Source organism: Lissotriton vulgaris, chromosome 4_1 (genome assembly GCF_964263255.1).
Source record: "Lissotriton vulgaris chromosome 4_1, aLisVul1.2, whole genome shotgun sequence".
Lineage (NCBI taxonomy): Eukaryota > Metazoa > Chordata > Amphibia > Caudata > Salamandridae > Lissotriton > Lissotriton vulgaris.
Window position 1 is genome coordinate 537,772,472 of NC_141691.1, and position 25,087 is coordinate 537,797,558.

At 34.6% G+C, this 25,087-nt stretch overlaps 16 non-coding genes across 16 annotated transcripts; 8 read left to right on the forward strand and 8 right to left on the reverse strand.

Annotated features, from left to right (window-relative positions):
* Positions 1 to 6,498: 6,498 nt before the first annotated feature.
* On the forward strand, positions 6,499 to 6,570 carry TRNAQ-UUG (transfer RNA glutamine (anticodon UUG)). The gene has a single exon. It is a non-coding gene; the product is annotated as a tRNA-Gln (tRNA).
* An 825-nt stretch (positions 6,571 to 7,395) lies between these two features.
* TRNAQ-CUG (transfer RNA glutamine (anticodon CUG)) lies at positions 7,396 to 7,467 on the reverse strand. The gene has a single exon. It is a non-coding gene; the product is annotated as a tRNA-Gln (tRNA).
* A 1,548-nt stretch (positions 7,468 to 9,015) lies between these two features.
* Positions 9,016 to 9,087, forward strand: TRNAQ-UUG (transfer RNA glutamine (anticodon UUG)). Its single transcript has one exon. It is a non-coding gene; the product is annotated as a tRNA-Gln (tRNA).
* Positions 9,088 to 9,912: 825 nt separating this feature from the next.
* TRNAQ-CUG (transfer RNA glutamine (anticodon CUG)) lies at positions 9,913 to 9,984 on the reverse strand. The gene has a single exon. It is a non-coding gene; the product is annotated as a tRNA-Gln (tRNA).
* A 1,548-nt stretch (positions 9,985 to 11,532) lies between these two features.
* TRNAQ-UUG (transfer RNA glutamine (anticodon UUG)) lies at positions 11,533 to 11,604 on the forward strand. The gene has a single exon. It is a non-coding gene; the product is annotated as a tRNA-Gln (tRNA).
* Positions 11,605 to 12,429: 825 nt separating this feature from the next.
* TRNAQ-CUG (transfer RNA glutamine (anticodon CUG)) lies at positions 12,430 to 12,501 on the reverse strand. The gene has a single exon. It is a non-coding gene; the product is annotated as a tRNA-Gln (tRNA).
* Positions 12,502 to 14,049: 1,548 nt separating this feature from the next.
* On the forward strand, positions 14,050 to 14,121 carry TRNAQ-UUG (transfer RNA glutamine (anticodon UUG)). Its single transcript has one exon. It is a non-coding gene; the product is annotated as a tRNA-Gln (tRNA).
* An 825-nt stretch (positions 14,122 to 14,946) lies between these two features.
* On the reverse strand, positions 14,947 to 15,018 carry TRNAQ-CUG (transfer RNA glutamine (anticodon CUG)). The gene has a single exon. It is a non-coding gene; the product is annotated as a tRNA-Gln (tRNA).
* A 1,548-nt stretch (positions 15,019 to 16,566) lies between these two features.
* On the forward strand, positions 16,567 to 16,638 carry TRNAQ-UUG (transfer RNA glutamine (anticodon UUG)). The gene has a single exon. It is a non-coding gene; the product is annotated as a tRNA-Gln (tRNA).
* Positions 16,639 to 17,463: 825 nt separating this feature from the next.
* On the reverse strand, positions 17,464 to 17,535 carry TRNAQ-CUG (transfer RNA glutamine (anticodon CUG)). The gene has a single exon. It is a non-coding gene; the product is annotated as a tRNA-Gln (tRNA).
* Positions 17,536 to 19,083: 1,548 nt separating this feature from the next.
* TRNAQ-UUG (transfer RNA glutamine (anticodon UUG)) lies at positions 19,084 to 19,155 on the forward strand. Its single transcript has one exon. It is a non-coding gene; the product is annotated as a tRNA-Gln (tRNA).
* Positions 19,156 to 19,980: 825 nt separating this feature from the next.
* On the reverse strand, positions 19,981 to 20,052 carry TRNAQ-CUG (transfer RNA glutamine (anticodon CUG)). Its single transcript has one exon. It is a non-coding gene; the product is annotated as a tRNA-Gln (tRNA).
* Positions 20,053 to 21,600: 1,548 nt separating this feature from the next.
* TRNAQ-UUG (transfer RNA glutamine (anticodon UUG)) lies at positions 21,601 to 21,672 on the forward strand. The gene has a single exon. It is a non-coding gene; the product is annotated as a tRNA-Gln (tRNA).
* An 816-nt stretch (positions 21,673 to 22,488) lies between these two features.
* On the reverse strand, positions 22,489 to 22,560 carry TRNAQ-CUG (transfer RNA glutamine (anticodon CUG)). Its single transcript has one exon. It is a non-coding gene; the product is annotated as a tRNA-Gln (tRNA).
* Positions 22,561 to 24,108: 1,548 nt separating this feature from the next.
* TRNAQ-UUG (transfer RNA glutamine (anticodon UUG)) lies at positions 24,109 to 24,180 on the forward strand. Its single transcript has one exon. It is a non-coding gene; the product is annotated as a tRNA-Gln (tRNA).
* Positions 24,181 to 25,005: 825 nt separating this feature from the next.
* On the reverse strand, positions 25,006 to 25,077 carry TRNAQ-CUG (transfer RNA glutamine (anticodon CUG)). Its single transcript has one exon. It is a non-coding gene; the product is annotated as a tRNA-Gln (tRNA).
* Positions 25,078 to 25,087: the final 10 nt, after the last annotated feature.

Genomic DNA, 25,087 nt, shown 5'->3' on the forward strand with positions numbered 1-25,087 from the left:
TTATAAAGGCCTTGCGCCACCAGTGCGTCACTTATTACCCATGTTTAAAGTGATGCACTAGCTGCACAAGGCAATCATAAAAAAGGGCCAAATGCAAATATCAATCAATTGCACCCAAAAATCGATTTTTGAATAACATGTAAGAAACACTGCGCAGAACCTAAGTACAACCACTCAATATCATCAAACAAAGTCAGGGCCTGATTTATAAAGGCCTTGCGCCACCAGTGCGTCACTTATTACCCATGTTTAAAGTGATGCACTAGCTGCAAAAGGTAATCATAAAAAAGAGTCAAATGCAAATACCAATCAATTGCACCCAAAAATCGATTTTTGAATAACATGTAAGAAACACTGCACAAAACCTAAGTACAACCACTCAATATCATCAAACAAAGTCAGGGCCTGATTTATAAAGGCCTTGCGCCACCAATGCATCACTTATTACCCATGTTTAAAGTGATGCATCAGCTGCACATGGCATTCATAAATAAGGGCCAAATGCAAATACCAACCAATTGCACCCAAAAATCGATTTTTGAATAACATGTAAGAAACACTGTGCAGAACCTAAGTACAACCACTCAATATCATCAAACAAAGTCAGGGTCTGATTTATAAAGGCCTTGCGCCACCAGTGCATCACTTATTACCCATGTTTAAAGTCATGCATCAGCTGCACATGGCATTCATAAATAAGGGCCAAATGCAAATACCAATCAATTTCACCCAAAAATCGATTTTTGAATAACATGTAAGAAACACTGCGCAGAACCTATGTACAACCACTCAATATCATCAAACAAAGTCAGGGCCTTATTTATGAAAGCCTTGCGCCACCAGTGCGTCACTTATTACCCATGTTTAAAGTCATGCATCAGCTGCACATGGCAATCATAAATAAGGGCCAAATACATATACCAATCAATTGCACCCAAAAATCGATTTTTGAATAACATGTAAGAAACACTGCGCAGAACCTATGTACAACCACTCAATATCATCAAACAAAGTCAGGGTCTCATTTATAAAGGCCTTGCGCCACCAGTGCATCACTTATTACCCATGTTTAAAGTGATGCATCAGCTGCACATAGCATTCATAAATAAGGGCCAAATACATATACCAATCAATTGCACCCAAAAATCGATTTTTGAATAACATGTAAGAAACACTGCGCAGAACCTAAGTACAACCACTCAATATCATCAAACAAAGTCAGGGCCTGATTTATAAAGGCCTTGCGCCACCAGTGCGTCACTTATTACCCATGTTTAAAGTGATGCATCAGCTGCACATGGCATGTATAAATAAGGGCCAAATGCAAATACCAATCAATTGCACCCAAAAATCGATTTTTGAATAACATGTAAGAAACACTGCGCAGAACCTAAGTACAACCACTCAATATCATCAAACAAAGTCAGGGTCTGATTTATAAAGGCCTCGCGCCACCAGTGCATCACTTATTACCCATGTTTAAAGTGATGCATCAGCTGCAAATGGCATTCATAAATAAGGGCCAAATGCAAATACCAATCAATTTCACCCAAAAATCGATTTTAGAATAACATGTAAGAAACACTGCGCAGAACCTATGTAAAACCACTCAATATCATCAAACAAAGTCAGGGCCTTATTTATGAAAGCCTTGCGCCACCAGTGCGTCACTTATTACCCATGTTTAAAGTCATGCATCAGCTGCACATGGCAATCATAAATAAGGGCCAAATACATATACCAATCAATTGCACCCAAAAATCGATTTTTGAATAACATGTAAGAAACACTGCGCAGAACCTATGTACAACCACTCAATATCATCAAACAAAGTCAGGGCCTGATTTATAAAGGCCTTGCGCCACCAGTGCGTCACTTATTACCCATGTTTAAAGTGATGCACTAGCTGCACAAGTCAATCATAAAAAAGGGCCAAATGCAAATACCAATCAATTGCACCCAAAAATCGATTTTTGAATAACATGTAAGAAACACTGCGCAGAACATAAGTACAACCACTCAATATCATCAAACAAAGTCAGGGTCTGATTTATAAAGGCCTTGCACCACCAGTGCATCACTTATTACCCATGTTTAAAGTGATGCATCAGCTGCACATGGCATTCATAAATAAGGGCCAAATGCAAATACCAATCAATTGCACCCAAAAATCGATTTTTGAATAACATGTAAGAAACACTGCGCAGAACCTAAGTACAACCACTCAATATCATCAAACAAAGTCAGGGCCTGATTTATAAAGGCCTTGCGCCACCAGTGCGTCACTTATTACCCATGTTTAAAGTGATGCACTAGCTGCACATGGCAATCATAAAAAAAGGCCAAATAAAAATACCATTCATTTGCACCCAAAATCGATTTTTGAATAACATGTAAGAAACACTGCGCAGGACTTATATACTAACATACAATTTCACTTCTAAAACATAACTATCTGCTTCCAAATATTCTCCATAGAGCAAATAAGTCTCTATCTAAATTAAATAAATCATTACTTACCTTTACAAATGCTTTTGGAGATTGAGAACAGTGTCAGACACACACACCAATTTTTCTTTAGCAGAGCAAAAGGTGTGCTCTCAATACACTAAAACCAAGACTGGCATAGAAAATCTCTATCTTTGTACACATATGCCTTAATTCAACCAATCAAAAGTCTTCCCTCACTATTTTCAAACCAACACCCATCCCCCTCTCAGACCTTTCTATCTGTTACCATAGCAACTCCCTCCTAACTGAACTCTAAGGTTCAAAAGTTTATCTTACAATGTTGCAAATTAACTCAGCAAGGATGTTTGACCTCTCAATACAGCAGCCTATACAGGGTATTTTTGCTTTTGGTGACTTTTTTTAAACCATTCAAATTGCTTCTTTCACACAACATAACCATGCACCCTAACTTTCAGTTTTCAACTATCTGAATCCACCAATCATTGCTTGTGATTCAAGAGCAGAGAAACTCCACAATTATTTTTTTGTAAACTCCTACTGTTCCAACTGCCATTTCATTCCCACACTTCATCTGACTGGACCAGAACCTTCTCACATCATGTACTCTGTTTGGATTATTGGACATAGCTACATCCACTGGGCTCAAAGGTATGAAGCTAGCAGAAATTATCATAACCTTTATTTATCAAATGTGGAAATCAAGTGGATTGGCCACAGAGGATTAAAATGTCACCAATTGATACCATTGGTGAAAACCTTTTTGCATCTGTCAGAACCTGACCTTATAATTGTGCACTGTGGTGGAAACGATCTAGGCACATTGACTGGGGTAGGTCTGGAAATGCTTTTAAAGGACACCTTTCATCAATTGATGATACTTTTTCCCCACACTGCCTTGGTATATTCCAATATATGCCAAAGACAGAAATGGAACTGGTCCAACCAATTTTGTCCACAATTTGAGAAAGCACGGAAACATGTGAATAAATCTGTTTCTGCTTACATGGGAGACTATGGAATGGGTTCAATATACAATAATAACTTGCGTTACAACATGCAAGACATCTACAGAGGAGATGGAGTGCACTTCTCAGATGAAGGGAATAGAGTATTCCTCCTGAATTTAAGAATGTGCATTGGAACCTACTTGTAGGTACCTAAATCAACCACAGAACCCAAAAGCTCTTTTCAGAGCTACCCTACCTCTGATCATTCAAAACGTTTATTTTTTTCTAACTTTTTTCACTATTTTTCACCAGAGTACGCTTCCCGGTACGCTCCCCGGTGCGCGTACCGGGCGCTTCCCCCGCGAAAAATATCACATTTTTTTTTTGGTTTTTACCTTTATGAGCCTCCTAAGACCCCCTCAGAAAACCTAGAGGGTCAAGAAGTCTCTACTGTGCCCCCTTCTAGCCATACCAAACATTGATTGCCCTCCATCTTGTGTCTCGATTGTCCCGAAACACAAAATGGAGGACTCCCGTTACGCTGCCGGTGCGCGTACCGGAGCGCGCACCGGTAAGCGCACAATAAAAAAAGGTGGGAAAGTAATTTACGGAAAACCCAATGGAGACACTTTCATCAAATATAGAATAGGCCCTACTACATAGCAGTCCCTACCATTTGCCCAAATTTGGTGAAATTCCATTGAGACATTTAGGCTACAGGCCTGTCTAAATATCCTGAGGTAAATTACATGACAAAAACACACTTGTAATGTTAGAATTTACAACCAATTAAAAAGTATCTTTCATTTTCTACGATTATTTCCTGACGTTTGATTGGTTAAGTACAAGAATATATATAAAAGAAGAGAGGGAAACACAGCCATTTTGACTACTGCTTCCAGAAGTACATTTGAAAACAAATATCACTGACAACTTCAACTGATTTCTCTAAGGTAAATTGTTATTATGGAAGTATATTGTACACTTTAAGTTAATTTCTGAAAAAATATTCTGTTAGTTATATGCTATCCCTCTTTAATACTTAGAGATAGAGATAGACTTCTCTGTAATAGTTATGGATTGAGTTAGGCTTCTCTGGTATACAGTACCCTAACTCTACTAATATAGTTAATTTGTATGCAATTTTCAGAAAGAAAATGGAAGGAGAAAATAAGGCAAATGATACTTCTATCAAAGTAAAGGTGGAAAAACCAGAAGATCAAAAAAAAGAAGTTGATTTCATGGATGACTCTTTGGATGAACAGTTTATAGAATGTTTGGAACAAATGGAATCATGTACTTATAATTATGAGGAAATTCCGGACAATATTATGTTAGAAATGTTATTAAATTATGAAAAAGAATCAGAGGAATAAATTTATATTTAATAATTTCAAATTGTTTGAGACAATATTCATTTTTATATGTAATTCATAAAGTATTACCAAAAATTTTTAAAATATAAAGTGAGACTTATAGTATACTGTTCAACTATTTTTCTGTTACATAGTAAGTTTACTCATAGTTACTACCTTTCTCACACTATAGTATCTCCTATGTATATTTTACACCTCTTTTTCATAAGGGAGCAGGATAGACTACTCATGATCCCCTAGAAATTCTCAGGGAGTGCTTAAAAGATCTGTTTCTGCTTTCCAGACAGACTATGTTATAACTTCCATATACCACAAGAAATACAATAACAACATGCAAGATATCTACAGAGGAGATGGTGTACATTCAATTAAAGTCTCTGCATTGGTACCTACATGTAGGTACTTACAAAAAATAAAAAAAACAATTAATAAACATACAATTTTTTAAAGTGATTATTTTTCCAAAGTACCCTCCTTGGAGCGCTCCCCGGTGCGCTCCCCGGTGCGCGTACCGGGCGCTTCCCCCGCGAAAAACGCAAAAAAAAATATTTTTTTTGAGGCCCCGCGTGGCCCTTTAATGGCCCCCATATCAAACCTAGGGGGTCAGGGGGGGTCTACCCTACCCCCTTATGGTCAATTCCCCCCTTTGTTTTTGCCACCTCTTATGACTAGATTTTACCGATAGACAAGATGGCGGCCGCTCCGGACTGTTTAGAATGTTTACAGACAACTGAGAGCCAATCAGCTTTCTGCGCGCAAGTCGCGTGTCGCGCCCGGTGCGCGTACCGGAGCGCGTACCGGAGCGCGGCTACAGATATATATATTTTTTTGAACCTAAATTACTCAAAATCCACTGGAGCACATATCTTGAGACATAGCAAAGGCACATCGGGCTAACAGTCCCTACAATTTTGCCAAGTTTCGTACAAATCCATTCAGCCGTTGGGGCTAAAAGTGAAATCGACCGCCCTATGGAAATTAACATGGGGAAAACGCGTTTTGGGACCCCCCTTTTATCTCGGCCCCCGCTTGACAAATCCCCCCCAAACTTTCAGGGAAGGACCGGAACGCGGCGAGGCCATTTTCAGGAAATTTTCAGGCAGATTCGTCAACCGGCGCAAAAGTTATTCCAAATAGAATTTTGAGATTTAACATTGAAAAAAATCCTAACTATAACTACCTACTGGCGACCGCCAGTAGGTAATTTTCCGATAAATATACATAGACATATAGCGATATATAGGGAGATACATACATATAAGTTGATACGTACAAGTTTATAAGTAAATGAGATGTTTTTCCAATTAATACTTCTAAGAACTGAATGGAAAAAAAATCGTAAAGTTTAGATAAGTCCCACTGAGCTTTGTACTTAGATCCCTGTTTTCAGAGTCCAGATTGACAAGCATAACACCATCAACCCACCTGTACCAGGTTGAGCTTTCCATTTTGGCAGAAGAGATTGCATTCACGGGGGAATCTTATCTTTTATTGCAAAATCTTATCTCACATAAAAAGTACTGTTCAACAGAGTCATAGCGTTACTTGAGTCCTTTGTGCAACATCCTTCCCTAACATAGTTCAATAGGCAAAAGTTGAACAGAATAGAAAAGTTATATAATTCTCTTTGTCTTTGACTGTAGAAAATAAAAAATGTGAAATGTCCACATTGCTGCAGCAATTTGCTCCCCTGTCACATGGGAGGTTCCATGGTGTAATGGTTAGCACTTTGGACTTTGAATCCAAGGATCCGAGTTCAAATCTCGGTGGGACCACTTTCATGACTTATGACCAAATCTTTTTCTGTCAAGTGTATTCATAAATATCATAAATCTAACACGGGTAGAGTGAAACATTGATTTATTGATTGTATTTTTAAAGTCTATTTGATGTGAGCAAATGATAGAACTTTTAGAAAACATGGAAATAAAATGGCTCAAAATAATGAGATATTTTGTGAGCTGACTCTGTTTTCTCAACTCATCACAAGAGGCTGATCCAAGATATTACTTGTTTAAATCTTACTGTTATTGATAAGGGGAACACGGAACTTTTTTAATTGGAAAGCCTTCATTAAAAGAAAACTTGAGGAATCAAATTGTGTATTTTGGGGACAGAAGAGATGAACTTTTAAATAACAATCTTGAAATTAAGACACACAGATATTTACACTCTGTTTTTCTAAAGTAGATCCATAACCACAAAGTAGAATCTTTCGAAAGACATGTCAAATGTATTAATCTGAATTCCTCTTTCAAAGAAATTCACAATTAAATGCACTGTGTAAGTCAAGAATGTTGTCAGATAAGAAATCAGCAAAATGAACTATCTTATTACTGATCATAAAGATGAGAAAGGAAAAGAACCTCTTGCTTAAATTGTGGATGGGAAAGAAGAGTTTTTAGTTTTCAGCTTCAGTACTTATGTTTATGAATAATTCATTTCTTTATATTGTATTATCACTATCTAGATGGATATAGCCATGTGTACATAGATACATACTTATACGTTGATAAGTTTCAGTATAAAACTTTGACTTTATGTTTTTCCAAGTCCAAATTCTAAGAAATTAGTGAAATATTAAATCTCATAATTCAAGCAGGTCCCACCGAGATTTGAACTCGGATCGCTGGATTCAGAGTCCAGAGTGCTAACCATTACACCATGGAACTCTGCCATTCATGAGGGATTTTTCCATTGAGACAAAAGAGAGCGCATCAGTGCGGGGGCTTTTCTTACATTGATGAAAAGATATCTCAGTTGAATGCTCATAGTGTAAAGAGCTATAATGTGATTTGATTCTTTTCAGCTGCATTCTCCATAACAGTGTTAAATGTGCAAACGTTTATCAGGAAATGCAATTTACAAAATAATGATCATATTTGACTGAAGAATATTAAAACATTCTACATTTCCAAACTACTACATCCATTTCTCTGTCTCTCACATGGGTGGCTTCAAAGAGCAACGCTTGGCACTTTGGACTTTGCATGCAAAGGTACCAGTCCAATTCTTTGAGGTACTATTTTACTAATCTCGACCTTTTACATTTCTGTCATCTTTTGTTATTGATAGCTCCAATCCAACACCAGTAGGTTGAAAGAGACAAATGTTGACTCCTTTCAAAATGTCCAACAGCTTGAACAAGTTACAGAAATACGAACTTTATAATACACATAACATCACATTCCTACACAAAATAGTGCGACATTACAAAATCCTATCCTGTTTTTCTCAAATGCATTTCAGAGGGCTGATTCCCAGCATTCCTTTTTGAAGATTTCCACACTATTGATAAGGCGAATATAGCACATTTTGAAAGAGATGTGTTCTTAAATCAAACCTAGAGAACCACAATGACGGTATCATTCAGATAGTACAAATGTTTTTTGTATATTAGTATGGAAATTGTGAAATAAAACATTTCTCATGCTGATTTTCAACAGTCGATCTGCAATCATGAAATATAAGCTTTTGCTTGGAGGCCTCAAAGGTACTGATCTAATTTTCTTTTTTAGAATTATTCACAGATCGTATGATATGCTTTGTACAAATCAACTATGTTGTTAGATCAAAATTGATTAAAAAGTGACTATCTCAATTTCAGGACATATAGAAGAGGAAGGAGAAGAAGCTCATGTTTCAAATGCGGAGAGGCAACAACTGTTCATTATTTTCACCTCTATTAATTATATGTATTTTTATAATGTATATATTTATATTTTCCGATAAATATACATAGACATATAGCGATATATAGGGAGATACATACATATAAGTTGATACGTACAAGTTTATAAGTAAATGAGATGTTTTTCCAATTAATACTTCTAAGAACTGAATGGAAAAAAAATCGTAAAGTTTAGATAAGTCCCACTGAGCTTTGTACTTAGATCCCTGTTTTCAGAGTCCAGATTGACAAGCATAACACCATCAACCCACCTGTACCAGGTTGAGCTTTCCATTTTGGCAGAAGAGATTGCATTCACGGGGGAATCTTATCTTTTATTGCAAAATCTTATCTCACATAAAAAGTACTGTTCAACAGAGTCATAGCGTTACTTGAGTCCTTTGTGCAACATCCTTCCCTAACATAGTTCAATAGGCAAAAGTTGAACAGAATAGAAAAGTTATATAATTCTGTTTGTCTTTGACTGTAGAAAATAAAAAATGTGAAATGTCCACATTGCTGCAGCAATTTCCTCCCCTGTCACATGGGAGGTTCCATGGTGAAATGGTTAGCACTTTGGACTTTGAATCCAAGGATCCGAGTTCAAATCTCGGTGGGACCACTTTCATGACTTATGACCAAATCTTTTTCTGTCAAGTGTATTCATAAATATCATAAATCTAACACGGGTAGAGTGAAACATTGATTTATTGATTGTATTTTTAAAGTCTATTTGATGTGAGCAAATGATAGAACTTTTAGAAAACATGGAAATAAAATGGCTCAAAATAATGAGACATTTTGTGAGCTGACTCTGTTTTCTCAACTCATCACAAGAGGCTGATCCAAGATATTACTTGTTTAAATCTTACTGTTATTGATAAGGGGAACACGGAACTTTTTTAATTGGAAAGCCTTCATTAAAAGAAAACTTGAGGAATCAAATTGTGTATTTTGGGGACAGAAGAGATGAACTTTTAAATAACAATCTTGAAATTAAGACACACAGATATTTACACTCTGTTTTTCTAAAGTAGATCCATAACCACAAAGTAGAATCTTTCGAAAGACATGTCAAATGTATTAATCTGAATTCCTCTTTCAAAGAAATTCACAATTAAATGCACTGTGTAAGTCAAGAATGTTGTCAGATAAGAAATCAGCAAAATGAACTATCTTATTACTGATCATAAAGATGAGAAAGGAAAAGAACCTCTTGCTTAAATTGTGGATGGGAAAGAACAGTTTTTAGTTTTCAGCTTCAGTACTTATGTTTATGAATAATTAATTTCTTTATATTGTATTATCACTATCTAGATGGATATAGCCATGTGTACATAGATACATACTTATACGTTGATAAGTTTCAGTATAAAACTTTGACGTTATGTTTTTCCAAGTCCAAATTCTAAGAAATTAGTGAAATATTAAATCTCATAATTCAAGCAGGTCCCACCGAGATTTGAACTCGGATCGCTGGATTCAGAGTCCAGAGTGCTAACCATTACACCATGGAACCCTGCCATACATGAGGGATTTTTCCATTGAGACAAAAGAGAGCGCATCAGTGCGGGGGCTTTTCTTACATTGATGAAAAGATATCTCAGTTGAATGCTCATAGTTTAAAGAGCTATAATGTGATTTGATTCTTTTCAGCTGCATTCTCCATAACAGTGTTAAATGTGCAAACGTTTATCAGGAAATGCAATTTACAAAATAATGATCATATTTGACTGAAGAATATTAAAACATTCTACATTTCCAAACTACTACATCCATTTCTCTGTCTCTCACATGGGTGGCTCCAAAGAGCAACGCTTGGCACTTTGGACTTTGCATGCAAAGGTACCAGTCCAATTCTTTGAGGTACTATTTTACTAATCTCGACCTTTTACATTTCTGTCATCTTTTGTTATTGATAGCTCCAATCCAACACCAGTAGGTTGAAAGAGACAAATGTTGACTCCTTTCAAAATGTCCAACAGCTTGAACAAGTTACAGAAATACGAACTTTATAATACACATAACATCACATTCCTACACAAAATAGTGCGACATTACAAAATCCTATCCTGTTTTTCTCAAATGCATTTCAGAGGGCTGATTCCCAGCATTCCTTTTTGAAGATTTCCACACTATTGATAAGGCGAATATAGCACATTTTGAAAGAGATGTGTTCTTAAATCAAACCTAGAGAACCACAATGACGGTATCATTCAGATAGTACAAATGTTTTTTGTATATTAGTATGGAAATTGTGAAATAAAACATTTCTCATGCTGATTTTCAACAGTCGATCTGCAATCATGAAATATAAGCTTTTGCTTGGAGGCCTCAAAGGTACTGATCTAATTTTCTTTTTTAGAATTATTCACAGATCGTATGATATGCTTTGTACAAATCAACTATGTTGTTAGATCAAAATTGATTAAAAAGTGACTATCTCAATTTCAGGACATATAGAAGAGGACGGAGAAGAAGCTCATGTTTCAAATGCGGAGAGGCAACAACTGTTCATTATTTTCACCTCTATCAATTATATGTATTTTTATAATGTATATATTTATATTTTCCGATAAATATACATAGACATATAGCGATATATAGGGAGATACATACATATAAGTTGATACGTACAAGTTTATAAGTAAATGAGATGTTTTTCCAATTAATACTTCTAAGAACTGAATGGAAAAAAAATCGTAAAGTTTAGATAAGTCCCACTGAGCTTTGTACTTAGATCCCTGTTTTCAGAGTCCAGATTGACAAGCATAACACCATCAACCCACCTGTACCAGGTTGAGCTTTCCATTTTGGCAGAAGAGATTGCATTCACGGGGGAATCTTATCTTTTATTGCAAAATCTTATCTCACATAAAAAGTACTGTTCAACAGAGTCATAGCGTTACTTGAGTCCTTTGTGCAACATCCTTCCCTAACATAGTTCAATAGGCAAAAGTTGAACAGAATAGAAAAGTTATATAATTCTGTTTGTCTTTGACTGTAGAAAATATAAAATGTGAAATGTCCACATTGCTGCAGCAATTTGCTCCCCTGTCACATGGGAGGTTCCATGGTGTAATGGTTAGGACTTTGGACTTTGAATCCAAGGATCCGAGTTCAAATCTCGGTGGGACCACTTTCATGACTTATGACCAAATCTTTTTCTGTCAAGTGTATTCATAAATATCATAAATCTAACACGGGTAGAGTGAAACATTGATTTATTGATTGTATTTTTAAAGTCTATTTGATGTGAGCAAATGATAGAACTTTTAGAAAACATGGAAATAAAATGGCTCAAAATAATGAGATATTTTGTGAGCTGACTCTGTTTTCTCAACTCATCACAAGAGGCTGATCCAAGATATTACTTGTTTAAATCTTACTGTTATTGATAAGGGGAACACGGAACTTTTTTAATTGGAAAGCCTTCATTAAAAGAAAACTTGAGGAATCAAATTGTGTATTTTGGGGACAGAAGAGATGAACTTTTAAATAACAATCTTGAAATTAAGACACACAGATATTTACACTCTGTTTTTCTAAAGTAGATCCATAACCACAAAGTAGAATCTTTCGAAAGACATGTCAAATGTATTAATCTGAATTCCTCTTTCAAAGAAATTCACAATTAAATGCACTGTGTAAGTCAAGAATGTTGTCAGATAAGAAATCAGCAAAATGAACTATCTTATTACTGATCATAAAGATGAGAAAGGAAAAGAACCTCTTGCTTAAATTGTGGATGGGAAAGAACAGTTTTTAGTTTTCAGCTTCAGTACTTATGTTTATGAATAATTCATTTCTTTATATTGTATTATCACTATCTAGATGGATATAGCCATGTGTACATAGATACATACTTATACGTTGATAAGTTTCAGTATAAAACTTTGACGTTATGTTTTTCCAAGTCCAAATTCTAAGAAATTAGTGAAATATTAAATCTCATAATTCAAGCAGGTCCCACCGAGATTTGAACTCGGATCGCTGGATTCAGAGTCCAGAGTGCTAACCATTACACCATGGAACCCTGCCATACATGAGGGATTTTTCCATTGAGACAAAAGAGAGCGCATCAGTGCGGGGGCTTTTCTTACATTGATGAAAAGATATCTCAGTTGAATGCTCATAGTGTAAAGAGCTATAATGTGATTTGATTCTTTTCAGCTGCATTCTCCATAACAGTGTTAAATGTGCAAACGTTTATCAGGAAATGCAATTTACAAAATAATGATCATATTTGACTGAAGAATATTAAAACATTCTACATTTCCAAACTACTACATCCATTTCTCTGTCTCTCACATGGGTGGCTCCAAAGAGCAACGCTTGGCACTTTGGACTTTGCATGCAAAGGTACCAGTCCAATTCTTTGAGGTACTATTTTACTAATCTCGACCTTTTACATTTCTGTCATCTTTTGTTATTGATAGCTCCAATCCAACACCAGTAGGTTGAAAGAGACAAATGTTGACTCCTTTCAAAATGTCCAACAGCTTGAACAAGTTACAGAAATACGAACTTTATAATACACATAACATCACATTCCTACACAAAATAGTGCAACATTACAAAATCCTATCCTGTTTTTCTCAAATGCATTTCAGAGGGCTGATTCCCAGCATTCCTTTTTGAAGATTTCCACACTATTGATAAGGCGAATATAGCACATTTTGAAAGAGATGTGTTCTTAAATCAAACCTAGAGAACCACAATGACGGTATCATTCAGATAGTACAAATGTTTTTTGTATATTAGTATGGAAATTGTGAAATAAAACATTTCTCATGCTGATTTTCAACAGTCGATCTGCAATCATGAAATATAAGCTTTTGCTTGGAGGCCTCAAAGGTACTGATCTAATTTTCTTTTTTAGAATTATTCACAGATCGTATGATATGCTTTGTACAAATCAACTATGTTGTTAGATCAAAATTGATTAAAAAGTGACTATCTCAATTTCAGGACATATAGAAGAGGAAGGAGAAGAAGCTCATGTTTCAAATGCGGAGAGGCAACAACTGTTCATTATTTTCACCTCTATTAATTATATGTATTTTTATAATGTATATATTTATATTTTCCGATAAATATACATAGACATATAGCGATATATAGGGAGATACATACATATAAGTTGATACGTACAAGTTTATAAGTAAATGAGATGTTTTTCCAATTAATACTTCTAAGAACTGAATGGAAAAAAAATTGTAAAGTTTAGATAAGTCCCACTGAGCTTTGTACTTAGATCCCTGTTTTCAGAGTCCAGATTGACAAGCATAACACCATCAACCCACCTGTACCAGGTTGAGCTTTCCATTTTGGCAGAAGAGATTGCATTCACGGGGGAATCTTATCTTTTATTGCAAAATCTTATCTCACATAAAAAGTACTGTTCAACAGAGTCATAGCGTTACTTGAGTCCTTTGTGCAACATCCTTCCCTAACATAGTTCAATAGGCAAAAGTTGAACAGAATAGAAAAGTTATATAATTCTGTTTGTCTTTGACTGTAGAAAATAAAAAATGTGAAATGTCCACATTGCTGCAGCAATTTGCTCCCCTGTCACATGGGAGGTTCCATGGTGTAATGGTTAGCACTTTGGACTTTGAATCCAAGGATCCGAGTTCAAATCTCGGTGGGACCACTTTCATGACTTATGACCAAATCTTTTTCTGTCAAGTGTATTCATAAATATCATAAATCTAACACGGGTAGAGTGAAACATTGATTTATTGATTGTATTTTTAAAGTCTATTTGATGTGAGCAAATGATAGAACTTTTAGAAAACATGGAAATAAAATGGCTCAAAATAATGAGACATTTTGTGAGCTGACTCTGTTTTCTCAACTCATCACAAGAGGCTGATCCAAGATATTACTTGTTTAAATCTTACTGTTATTGATAAGGGGAACACGGAACTTTTTTAATTGGAAAGCCTTCATTAAAAGAAAACTTGAGGAATCAAATTGTGTATTTTGGGGACAGAAGAGATGAACTTTTAAATAACAATCTTGAAATTAAGACACACAGATATTTACACTCTGTTTTTCTAAAGTAGATCCATAACCACAAAGTAGAATCTTTCGAAAGACATGTCAAATGTATTAATCTGAATTCCTCTTTCAAAGAAATTCACAATTAAATGCACTGTGTAAGTCAAGAATGTTGTCAGATAAGAAATCAGCAAAATGAACTATCTTATTACTGATCATAAAGATGAGAAAGGAAAAGAACCTCTTGCTTAAATTGTGGATGGGAAAGAACAGTTTTTAGTTTTCAGCTTCAGTACTTATGTTTATGAATAATTAATTTCTTTATATTGTATTATCACTATCTAGATGGATATAGCCATGTGTACATAGATACATACTTATACGTTGATAAGTTTCAGTATAAAACTTTGACGTTATGTTTTTCCAAGTCCAAATTCTAAGAAATTAGTGAAATATTAAATCTCATAATTCAAGCAGGTCCCACCGAGATTTGAACTCGGATCGCTGGATTCAGAGTCCAGAGTGCTAACCATTACACCATGGAACCCTGCCATACATGAGGGATTTTTCCATTGAGACAAAAGAGAGCGCATCAGTGCGGGGGCTTTTCTTACATTGATGAAAAGATATCTCAGTTGAATGCTCATAGTTTAAAGAGCTATAATGTGATTTGATTCTTTTCAGCTGCATTCTCCATAACAGTGTTAAATGTGCAAACGTTTATCAGGAAATGCAATTTACAAAATAATGATCATATTTGACTGAAGAATATTAAAACATTCTACATTTCCAAACTACTACATCCATTTCTCTGTCTCTCACATGGGTGGCTCCAAAGAGCAACGCTTGGCACTTTGGACTTTGCATGCAAAGGTACCAGTCCAATTCTTTGAGGTACTATTTTACTAATCTCGACCTTTTACATTTCTGTCATCTTTTGTTATTGATAGCTCCAATCCAACACCAGTAGGTTGAAAGAGACAAATGTTGACTCCTTTCAAAATGTCCAACAGCTTGAACAAGTTACAGAAATACGAACTTTATAATACACATAACATCACATTCCTACACAAAATAGTGCGACATTACAAAATCCTATCCTGTTTTTCTCAAATGCATTTCAGAGGGCTGATTCCCAGCATTCCTTTTTGAAGATTTCCACACTATTGATAAGGCGAATATAGCACATTTTGAAAGAGATGTGTTCTTAAATCAAACCTAGAGAACCACAATGACGGTATCATTCAGATAGTACAAATGTTTTTTGTATATTAGTATGGAAATTGTGAAATAAAACATTTCTCATGCTGATTTTCAACAGTCGATCTGCAATCATGAAATATAAGCTTTTGCTTGGAGGCCTCAAAGGTACTGATCTAATTTTCTTTTTTAGAATTATTCACAGATCGTATGATATGCTTTGTACAAATCAACTATGTTGTTAGATCAAAATTGATTAAAAAGTGACTATCTCAATTTCAGGACATATAGAAGAGGAAGGAGAAGAAGCTCATGTTTCAAATGCGGAGAGGCAACAACTGTTCATTATTTTCACCTCTATCAATTATATGTATTTTTATAATGTATATATTTATATTTTCCGATAAATATACATAGACATATAGCGATATATAGGGAGATACATACATATAAGTTGATACGTACAAGTTTATAAGTAAATGAGATGTTTTTCCAATTAATACTTCTAAGAACTGAATGGAAAAAAAATCGTAAAGTTTAGATAAGTCCCACTGAGCTTTGTACTTAGATCCCTGTTTTCAGAGTCCAGATTGACAAGCATAACACCATCAACCCACCTGTACCAGGTTGAGCTTTCCATTTTGGCAGAAGAGATTGCATTCACGGGGGAATCTTATCTTTTATTGCAAAATCTTATCTCACATAAAAAGTACTGTTCAACAGAGTCATAGCGTTACTTGAGTCCTTTGTGCAACATCCTTCCCTAACATAGTTCAATAGGCAAAAGTTGAACAGAATAGAAAAGTTATATAATTCTGTTTGTCTTTGACTGTAGAAAATAAAAAATGTGAAATGTCCACATTGCTGCAGCAATTTGCTCCCCTGTCACATGGGAGGTTCCATGGTGTAATGGTTAGGACTTTGGACTTTGAATCCAAGGATCCGAGTTCAAATCTCGGTGGGACCACTTTCATGACTTATGACCAAATCTTTTTCTGTCAAGTGTATTCATAAATATCATAAATCTAACACGGGTAGAGTGAAACATTGATTTATTGATTGTATTTTTAAAGTCTATTTGATGTGAGCAAATGATAGAACTTTTAGAAAACATGGAAATAAAATGGCTCAAAATAATGAGATATTTTGTGAGCTGACTCTGTTTTCTCAACTCATCACAAGAGGCTGATCCAAGATATTACTTGTTTAAATCTTACTGTTATTGATAAGGGGAACACGGAACTTTTTTAATTGGAAAGCCTTCATTAAAAGAAAACTTGAGGAATCAAATTGTGTATTTTGGGGACAGAAGAGATGAACTTTTAAATAACAATCTTGAAATTAAGACACACAGATATTTACACTCTGTTTTTCTAAAGTAGATCCATAACCACAAAGTAGAATCTTTCGAAAGACATGTCAAATGTATTAATCTGAATTCCTCTTTCAAAGAAATTCACAATTAAATGCACTGTGTAAGTCAAGAATGTTGTCAGATAAGAAATCAGCAAAATGAACTATCTTATTACTGATCATAAAGATGAGAAAGGAAAAGAACCTCTTGCTTAAATTGTGGATGGGAAAGAACAGTTTTTAGTTTTCAGCTTCAGTACTTATGTTTATGAATAATTCATTTCTTTATATTGTATTATCACTATCTAGATGGATATAGCCATGTGTACATAGATACATACTTATACGTTGATAAGTTTCAGTATAAAACTTTGACGTTATGTTTTTCCAAGTCCAAATTCTAAGAAATTAGTGAAATATTAAATCTCATAATTCAAGCAGGTCCCACCGAGATTTGAACTCGGATCGCTGGATTCAGAGTCCAGAGTGCTAACCATTACACCATGGAACCCTGCCATACATGAGGGATTTTTCCATTGAGACAAAAGAGAGCGCATCAGTGCGGGGGCTTTTCTTACATTGATGAAAAGATATCTCAGTTGAATGCTCATTTTGTAAAGAGCTATAATGTGATTTGATTCTTTTCAGCTGCATTCTCCATAACAGTGTTAAATGTGCAAACGTTTATCAGGAAATGCAATTTACAAAATAATGATCATATTTGACTGAAGAATATTAAAACATTCTACATTTCCAAACTACTACATCCATTTCTCTGTCTCTCACATGGGTGGCTCCAAAGAGCAACGCTTGGCACTTTGGACTTTGCATGCAAAGGTACCAGTCCAATTCTTTGAGGTACTATTTTACTAATCTCGACCTTTTACATTTCTGTCATCTTTTGTTATTGATAGCTCCAATCCAACACCAGTAGGTTGAAAGAGACAAATGTTGACTCCTTTCAAAATGTCCAACAGCTTGAACAAGTTACAGAAATACGAACTTTATAATACACATAACATCACATTCCTACACAAAATAGTGCAACATTACAAAATCCTATCCTGTTTTTCTCAAATGCATTTCAGAGGGCTGATTCCCAGCATTCCTTTTTGAAGATTTCCACACTATTGATAAGGCGAATATAGCACATTTTGAAAGAGATGTGTTCTTAAATCAAACCTAGAGAACCACAATGACGGTATCATTCAGATAGTACAAATGTTTTTTGTATATTAGTATGGAAATTGTGAAATAAAACATTTCTCATGCTGATTTTCAACAGTCGATCTGCAATCATGAAATATAAGCTTTTGCTTGGAGGCCTCAAAGGTACTGATCTAATTTTCTTTTTTAGAATTATTCACAGATCGTATGATATGCTTTGTACAAATCAACTATGTTGTTAGATCAAAATTGATTAAAAAGTGACTATCTCAATTTCAGGACATATAGAAGAGGAAGGAGAAGAAGCTCATGTTTCAAATGCGGAGAGGCAACAACTGTTCATTATTTTCACCTCTATTAATTATATGTATTTTTATAATGTATATATTTATATTTTCCGATAAATATACATAGACATATAGCGATATATAGGGAGATACATACATATAAGTTGATACGTACAAGTTTATAAGTAAATGAGATGTTTTTCCAATTAATACTTCTAAGAACTGAATGGAAAAAAAATTGTAAAGTTTAGATAAGTCCCACTGAGCTTTGTACTTAGATCCCTGTTTTCAGAGTCCAGATTGACAAGCATAACACCATCAACCCACCTGTACCAGGTTGAGCTTTCCATTTTGGCAGAAGAGATTGCATTCACGGGGGAATCTTATCTTTTATTGCAAAATCTTATCTCACATAAAAAGTACTGTTCAACAGAGTCATAGCGTTACTTGAGTCCTTTGTGCAACATCCTTCCCTAACATAGTTCAATAGGCAAAAGTTGAACAGAATAGAAAAGTTATATAATTCTGTTTGTCTTTGACTGTAGAAAATAAAAAATGTGAAATGTCCACATTGCTGCAGCAATTTGCTCCCCTGTCACATGGGAGGTTCCATGGTGTAATGGTTAGCACTTTGGACTTTGAATCCAAGGATCCGAGTTCAAATCTCGGTGGGACCACTTTCATGACTTATGACCAAATCTTTTTCTGTCAAGTGTATTCATAAATATCATAAATCTAACACGGGTAGAGTGAAACATTGATTTATTGATTGTATTTTTAAAGTCTATTTGATGTGAGCAAATGATAGAACTTTTAGAAAACATGGAAATAAAATGGCTCAAAATAATGAGATATTTTGTGAGCTGACTCTGTTTTCTCAACTCATCACAAGAGGCTGATCCAAGATATTACTTGTTTAAATCTTACTGTTATTGATAAGGGGAACACAGAACTTTTTTAATTGGAAAGCCTTCATTAAAAGAAAACTTGAGGAATCAAATTGTGTATTTTGGGGACAGAAGAGATGAACTTTTAAATAACAATCTTGAAATTAAGACACACAGATATTTACACTCTGTTTTTCTAAAGTAGATCCATAACCACAAAGTAGAATCTTTCGAAAGACATGTCAAATGTATTAATCTGAATTCCTCTTTCAAAGAAATTCACAATTAAATGCACTGTGTAAGTCAAGAATGTTGTCAGATAAGAAATCAGCAAAATGAACTATCTGATTACTGATCATAAAGATGAGAAAGGAAAAGAACCTCTTGCTTAAATTGTGGATGGGAAAGAACAGTTTTTAGTTTTCAGCTTCAGTACTTATGTTTATGAATAATTCATTTCTTTATATTGTATTATCACTATCTAGATGGATATAGCCATGTGTACATAGATACATACTTATACGTTGATAAGTTTCAGTATAAAACTTTGACGTTATGTTTTTCCAAGTCCAAATTCTAAGAAATTAGTGAAATATTAAATCTCATAATTCAAGCAGGTCCCACCGAGATTTGAACTCGGATCGCTGGATTCAGAGTCCAGAGTGCTAACCATTACACCATGGAACCCTGCCATACATGAGGGATTTTTCCATTGAGACAAAAGAGAGCGCATCAGTGCGGGGGCTTTTCTTACATTGATGAAAAGATATCTCAGTTGAATGCTCATAGTGTAAAGAGCTATAATGTGATTTGATTCTTTTCAGCTGCATTCTCCATAACAGTGTTAAATGTGCAAACGTTTATCAGGAAATGCAATTTACAAAATAATGATCATATTTGACTGAAGAATATTAAAACATTCTACATTTCCAAACTACTACATCCATTTCTCTGTCTCTCACATGGGTGGCTCCAAAGAGCAACGCTTGGCACTTTGGACTTTGCATGCAAAGGTACCAGTCCAATTCTTTGAGGTACTATTTTACTAATCTCGACCTTTTACATTTCTGTCATCTTTTGTTATTGATAGCTCCAATCCAACACCAGTAGGTTGAAAGAGACAAATGTTGACTCCTTTCAAAATGTCCAACAGCTTGAACAAGTTACAGAAATACGAACTTTATAATACACATAACATCACATTCCTACACAAAATAGTGCGACATTACAAAATCCTATCCTGTTTTTCTCAAATGCATTTCAGAGGGCTGATTCCCAGCATTCCTTTTTGAAGATTTCCACACTATTGATAAGGCGAATATAGCACATTTTGAAAGAGATGTGTTCTTAAATCAAACCTAGAGAACCACAATGACGGTATCATTCAGATAGTACAAATGTTTTTTGTATATTAGTATGGAAATTGTGAAATAAAACATTTCTCATGCTGATTTTCAACAGTCGATCTGCAATCATGAAATATAAGCTTTTGCTTGGAGGCCTCAAAGGTACTGATCTAATTTTCTTTTTTAGAATTATTCACAGATCGTATGATATGCTTTGTACAAATCAACTATGTTGTTAGATCAAAATTGATTAAAAAGTGACTATCTCAATTTCAGGACATATAGAAGAGGAAGGAGAAGAAGCTCATGTTTCAAATGCGGAGAGGCAACAACTGTTCATTATTTTCACCTCTATCAATTATATGTATTTTTATAATGTATATATTTATATTTTCCGATAAATATACATAGACATATAGCGATATATAGGGAGATACATACATATAAGTTGATACGTACAAGTTTATAAGTAAATGAGATGTTTTTCCAATTAATACTTCTAAGAACTGAATGGAAAAAAAAATGTAAAGTTTAGATAAGTCCCACTGAGCTTTGTACTTAGATCCCTGTTTTCAGAGTCCAGATTGACAAGCATAACACCATCAACCCACCTGTACCAGGTTGAGCTTTCCATTTTGGCAGAAGAGATTGCATTCACGGGGGAATCTTATCTTTTATTGCAAAATCTTATCTCACATAAAAAGTACTGTTCAACAGAGTCATAGCGTTACTTGAGTCCTTTGTGCAACATCCTTCCCTAACATAGTTCAATAGGCAAAAGTTGAACAGAATAGAAAAGTTATATAATTCTGTTTGTCTTTGACTGTAGAAAATAAAAAATGTGAAATGTCCACATTGCTGCAGCAATTTGCTCCACTGTCACATGGGAGGTTCCATGGTGTAATGGTTAGGACTTTGGACTTTGAATCCAAGGATCCGAGTTCAAATCTCGGTGGGACCACTTTCATGACTTATGACCAAATCTTTTTCTGTCAAGTGTATTCATAAATATCATAAATCTAACACGGGTAGAGTGAAACATTGATTTATTGATTGTATTTTTAAAGTCTATTTGATGTGAGCAAATGATAGAACTTTTAGAAAACATGGAAATAAAATGGCTCAAAATAATGAGATATTTTGTGAGCTGACTCTGTTTTCTCAACTCATCACAAGAGGCTGATCCAAGATATTACTTGTTTAAATCTTACTGTTATTGATAAGGGGAACACGGAACTTTTTTAATTGGAAAGCCTTCATTAAAAGAAAACTTGAGGAATCAAATTGTGTATTTTGGGGACAGAAGAGATGAACTTTTAAATAACAATCTTGAAATTAAGACACACAGATATTTACACTCTGTTTTTCTAAAGTAGATCCATAACCACAAAGTAGAATCTTTCGAAAGACATGTCAAATGTATTAATCTGAATTCCTCTTTCAAAGAAATTCACAATTAAATGCACTGTGTAAGTCAAGAATGTTGTCAGATAAGAAATCAGCAAAATGAACTATCTTATTACTGATCATAAAGATGAGAAAGGAAAAGAACCTCTTGCTTAAATTGTGGATGGGAAAGAACAGTTTTTAGTTTTCAGCTTCAGTACTTATGTTTATGAATAATTCATTTCTTTATATTGTATTATCACTATCTAGATGGATATAGCCATGTGTACATAGATACATACTTATACGTTGATAAGTTTCAGTATAAAACTTTGACGTTATGTTTTTCCAAGTCCAAATTCTAAGAAATATTAAATCTCATAATTCAAGCAGGTCCCACCGAGATTTGAACTCGGATCGCTGGATTCAGAGTCCAGAGTGCTAACCATTACACCATGGAACCCTGCCATACATGAGGGATTTTTCCATTGAGACAAAAGAGAGCGCATCAGTGCGGGGGCTTTTCTTACATTGATGAAAAGATATCTCAGTTGAATGCTCATAGTGTAAAGAGCTATAATGTGATTTGATTCTTTTCAGCTGCATTCTCCATAACAGTGTTAAATGTGCAAACGTTTATCAGGAAATGCAATTTACAAAATAATGATCATATTTGACTGAAGAATATTAAAACATTCTACATTTCCAAACTACTACATCCATTTCTCTGTCTCTCACATGGGTGGCTCCAAAGAGCAACGCTTGGCACTTTGGACTTTGCATGCAAAGGTACCAGTCCAATTCTTTGAGGTACTATTTTACTAATCTCGACCTTTTACATTTCTGTCATCTTTTGTTATTGATAGCTCCAATCCAACACCAGTAGGTTGAAAGAGACAAATGTTGACTCCTTTCAAAATGTCCAACAGCTTGAACAAGTTACAGAAATACGAACTTTATAATACACATAACATCACATTCCTACACAAAATAGTGCGACATTACAAAATCCTATCCTGTTTTTCTCAAATGCATTTCAGAGGGCTGATTCCCAGCATTCCTTTTTGAAGATTTCCACACTATTGATAAGGCGAATATAGCACATTTTGAAAGAGATGTGTTCTTAAATCAAACCTAGAGAACCACAATGACGGTATCATTCAGATAGTACAAATGTTTTTTGTATATTAGTATGGAAATTGTGAAATAAAACATTTCTCATGCTGATTTTCAACAGTCGATCTGCAATCATGAAATATAAGCTTTTGCTTGGAGGCCTCAAAGGTACTGATCTAATTTTCTTTTTTAGAATTATTCACAGATCGTATGATATGCTTTGTACAAATCAACTATGTTGTTAGATCAAAATTGATTAAAAAGTGACTATCTCAATTTCAGGACATATAGAAGAGGAAGGAGAAGAAGCTCATGTTTCAAATGCGGAGAGGCAACAACTGTTCATTATTTTCACCTCTATCAATTATATGTATTTTTATAATGTATATATTTATATTTTCCGATAAATATACATAGACATATAGCGATATATAGGGAGATACATACATATAAGTTGATACGTACAAGTTTATAAGTAAATGAGATGTTTTTCCAATTAATACTTCTAAGAACTGAATGGAAAAAAAAATGTAAAGTTTAGATAAGTCCCACTGAGCTTTGTACTTAGATCCCTGTTTTCAGAGTCCAGATTGACAAGCATAACACCATCAACCCACCTGTACCAGGTTGAGCTTTCCATTTTGGCAGAAGAGATTGCATTCACGGGGGAATCTTATCTTTTATTGCAAAATCTTATCTCACATAAAAAGTACTGTTCAACAGAGTCATAGCGTTACTTGAGTCCTTTGTGCAACATCCTTCCCTAACATAGTTCAATAGGCAAAAGTTGAACAGAATAGAAAAGTTATATAATTCTGTTTGTCTTTGACTGTAGAAAATAAAAAATGTGAAATGTCCACATTGCTGCAGCAATTTGCTCCACTGTCACATGGGAGGTTCCATGGTGTAATGGTTAGGACTTTGGACTTTGAATCCAAGGATCCGAGTTCAAATCTCGGTGGGACCACTTTCATGACTTATGACCAAATCTTTTTCTGTCAAGTGTATTCATAAATATCATAAATCTAACACGGGTAGAGTGAAACATTGATTTATTGATTGTATTTTTAAAGTCTATTTGATGTGAGCAAATGATAGAACTTTTAGAAAACATGGAAATAAAATGGCTCAAAATAATGAGATATTTTGTGAGCTGACTCTGTTTTCTCAACTCATCACAAGAGGCTGATCCAAGATATTACTTGTTTAAATCTTACTGTTATTGATAAGGGGAACACAGAACTTTTTTAATTGGAAAGCCTTCATTAAAAGAAAACTTGAGGAATCAAATTGTGTATTTTGGGGACAGAAGAGATGAACTTTTAAATAACAATCTTGAAATTAAGACACACAGATATTTACACTCTGTTTTTCTAAAGTAGATCCATAACCACAAAGTAGAATCTTTCGAAAGACATGTCAAATGTATTAATCTGAATTCCTCTTTCAAAGAAATTCACAATTAAATGCACTGTGTAAGTCAAGAATGTTGTCAGATAAGAAATCAGCAAAATGAACTATCTTATTACTGATCATAAAGATGAGAAAGGAAAAGAACCTCTTGCTTAAATTGTGGATGGGAAAGAACAGTTTTTAGTTTTCAGCTTCAGTACTTATGTTTATGAATAATTCATTTCTTTATATTGTATTATCACTATCTAGATGGATATAGCCATGTGTACATAGATACATACTTATACGTTGATAAGTTTCAGTATAAAACTTTGACGTTATGTTTTTCCAAGTCCAAATTCTAAGAAATTAGTGAAATATTAAATCTCATAATTCAAGCAGGTCCCACCGAGATTTGAACTCGGATTGCTGGATTCAGAGTCCAGAGTGCTAACCATTACACCATGGAACCCTGCCATACA